This window comes from Pinus tabuliformis, chromosome 9 (assembly GCF_031772625.1).
Source record: "Pinus tabuliformis cultivar Carrire ecotype Pingquan chromosome 9, CPIR1, whole genome shotgun sequence".
Classification (NCBI taxonomy): domain Eukaryota; kingdom Viridiplantae; phylum Streptophyta; class Pinopsida; order Pinales; family Pinaceae; genus Pinus; species Pinus tabuliformis.
In genome coordinates this window covers 1,300,821,751-1,300,825,670 of record NC_142307.1, presented here as the reverse complement: position 1 = coordinate 1,300,825,670, position 3,920 = coordinate 1,300,821,751, and positions in this window count along the sequence as shown.

Genomic DNA, 3,920 nt, shown 5'->3' with positions numbered 1-3,920 from the left:
TGATTTGCGATGGAGCTACCGGAACCATCACCTTAACCGCTGGACCTAACCACAGTGTGACCACTCAGCCTTAACCGCGAGATAGGTGGGGAAGTTGGTGGGACCACCAATTTCGACAGAACTGCCAGAATTAGCTCCAGATAATGAATTTAACTGGCAGTTAGCCAAATTTGGAGGAGGAAATTGTGGAAAGACTGACAGAAGTCACAACTAAGGCAGTTTTTCACCAAATTGGTTGCAAAAAGAGGCTAGATAGCCATTTTTTAGTATTATGGACTCATGAGAGCGGGTTTCATAAGCATTTGAGCATTGTAAACACGGTTTTCTACACTTTTGAGCATAATAGAGAGGCCCAAGCCATTGGAAGCTAGAACAATGAGACGTAGCCCAAGAGGGGTGAACTTCTTTATCATGTGCTTGTTGTAATGTGTTTTTGATGATTTTCTATATATGTTTATCTTGTTGTTCAATTTCTTATTTATGTTAAATTTCTCATAAAATTAGCATAAAAAATCTTCATTTCACTTACAAAAATTGATGAATCCTTAAGCACAATGAAAGCATTTTGTTTACAATCTGAGGAAGATCTTAGCAATGCAAACTATTATTCTAAATTAGTTCAATTTGGTATCAGAGCACTAGGTTTTCTTTATGAAAGAAGGATTTATTTGTTTTCAAGTTTATGTCATGCTTACAAGTTAAGAGTCAAAAGAGGTGAAGGAAAGCTAGTTGGAAGCCCTGAAGTTGGGTCAAGGGGAAGAAGAGCAAGGTTTCCACAATCTCCAACACTAGTTCAACCTCAAGTTGCAGTTGAAACTCCAGAGATCATGTCTTGTGAAGGAGAACCTAAAAACATGACAGAAGATGAGAAGACCTTTATAAAGGCTTTCTTTGATATGACAAAGATGGTGAAGGTCCTCTATGAAGAGGGGAATAGCAGGTTGTAAGGAGAAAGTTCCAAACCTCCCAATGGAGAAGGTTCTTCAGGAGGAGGTAATGGAAATGGAGCTAATGGGAATGGAGACAAACCTCCACCCTCTCCACTATCTTCTTCATCTTCTTCTTCACAAGCATCTTCACACTCTTCCACTAATACAACCCTTGCTCATACTCATCATCATTCTTCAAAATGAACTTGTATATCACCTTTTTTTAAAGCTTGATGTTAAATTCGAGTTACCTATGTATAATGGTGAATTGAATGCAGAGAAGCTTGATAATTAGATTTGTCAATTGGAAGTCTATTCCAGGATTCAAAACCTTCAAGAGGATGACATAAAGATTCAGTTAGCTTCCTTGAGAATGGAGGGTGTAACACTTGTATGGTGGGAATCAAAGACCCAAGAGGAGATTAAAAAGCACGGTAAGATCTCTATTTCTTGGAATGATTTCATTGCTACAATCAAAAGACAATTCTACCCTCTAGCTTATATGCAGAAAGCCATCATGAATTGGCAGAACTTTAGACAGCTAAAAGGTCAAAATGTGCAAGATTACACCCAAGAATTTAGAAAAAGGTCTTTGATGTTAGGTGTAGATTTGCAGTCATAGGACACTTTGCTAAAGTATATAGGGGGTTTACACAATTACCTTAGGCACACTATATTAATGTTTAATCCCAATAATCTAGATGATGTGTTCATGCAAGCCACTCATCTTGAGGCAAGAGGGAAAAACACCCCAAAAGAAGGTAGTAAAAAGTCATTTAAGGGTAAAGAGAAAGAAAAGGGTTTGAAGGGGAAGAAAAATGCATCCATTAAAAGGGAAGGAGAGAAAACAATCTGTAAAAATTGTTCCAGAGACGGTCACGATGAAGCTCATTGTTGGAAGCTTCATCCCGAAATGAAACTAAATAAATTCAACAACAAAGGAAAATAAAAGACAGTTGCAATCACTCAAGAACAGGATTTGGGATCCGAATGGGGTGATGAAACAAAAATCACAACCATGGTGTTTCAAGGATAGGAATCCATTGCCAACACTAGTTCTTCAAACTCACATAATGAAACTCCAAATGAAAAGAGGAGAATAGAACTGTTTCACATAAGGGTGATATCGAAACATAACAATATTGATATGTTGTTTGATAGCAGCTCTCAAGCCAATCTTATCTCAGAAAACATTGTTAAGAGTTTAAAGCTGGAAATTGTTCCACATCATAAATCGTATCCACTTGGATGGGTATGTGATAATGCGCAATTGCAGGTTACGAGAAAGCGTAAGTTGAGATTTGCAATAACTGCAAAATTCATAAATGAAGTGGAGCTTGATGTTGTGTCGTTAGATATCTGTGGCATCATTTTGTGTAGCCCATACCTTTATGACAAAAAAATTATTTTCCATTGACATGAAAAAAATATCACATATTCAAAAATGGAGTAGAATATATTGTGAGAGCTCACAACAAGAAAACAATTCTTTTGTTTGTTAATGCAGGGCAGATGAAAAGATTGGTGAATTCAAGCAAGAATTTTATGCTTATCATGATCAAACCAGAGAATGATAATGATTATGAAGCGTTAGATGGTTGTAATTTGAATTTGAAAACTAATTTGGTTGACGTTGTTAACCAATCTGATGAAATGTTTCAAGAATCAAAGGGATTACTTCCCAAGAGGGGAATCCAACTTGAGTTACAGTTGCAACAAAAGTGTCTTCTTCCTAACATTGGCATGTACAGGATGTCAGTGATGGAAAGCGCAAAAATTAAGATGCAAATCCAAGGATTGTTGAATAAAAGGATCATTCGGCCTACTCCTTTACCATGTGGTGCACCTCTTGTTTTGGTGCCCAAGAAGAATGGTAAGCATTTCCTTGAATGGGATTCAAGAAGTGGTTTTCATCAAAGTAGAGTTGTTGAAGGAGATATAGGGAAGACGACATTCAAAACCAGGCAAGGTTTGTTTGAATGGCTTGTTATGCTTTTCAGTCTTTGCCATGCTCCTACTACTTTTACGCATATGAAGAAAGATGTGTTGAAGCCATTTCTAGACAGGATAGTCTATTTGGATGACATTTTCATTTTCAGAAAATTTCATTATGAACATGTCATGTGTGAGAAAAAAATACTTGATGTCGTATGTCAAGAACATTTGTTTCTGAAGATGTCAAAGTATATGTTGGATAAAACTTCTTTGATGTACTTGAGCTGTGAAATTGGTTCTTCCAAGCGTGTTCAGGTTCCCAAAGGATTTTTGGCAGTCTGCGTGGGACGTGGAGAAGGTGAGTTGAAGTTATACCTCTCCAAGATTGATGTCGTAACAGTCTGTGGTGGTATTGACTCCATTCCTATAGACACAGGTGAAAGAATCATACATCCTCGTGAAGCCACAGATGCATTTGCTTTGCTTTTAATTTACGTAGGCAGGCTCAAGATAGTCATTTGGATAAGAGGTTTTTTGGAACAACCCAATGTTGGAGGATAATTTTTTTTAATTTTTCTTCTATTGTAGTTCAATTGCATTCGTTGGCAGTTGTGCAAAAGGTCTTCCAGTGGGGAGGAAAACAACGAGAGGTATTTGATGCTTTAAAACAAGAGATCAGTACAACTCCAGTACTTGCTTTTCCAAACTTGAGATAGTCGTTTAAGTTTCAGGTTGCTTAATGTGACTATGCCATGGGTGTAGACTATTTGCAATGTGGTAAGCCCATTTCTTTTCATTCAAAAATTTTAAATGATAAAGTGTTTAAGATGCACCGACAAGGGCACTTCCATTGAATGAGTTTTCTTTTTCTATTCCACTCGGTCAAAAGGTATAAGAAAAGTATAAACAACAATTTTGTTGATGTACTTTATAGGCCTATAGTTTGTATAACTACTTTCCTCAAGCATCGTTTTGTTTTACATGAAAGTTATGTTCAGAAAAATACATACTTTCAAGATGTACATTCAAGCTTGAGTCAAAGGAATCAAGTGGAGG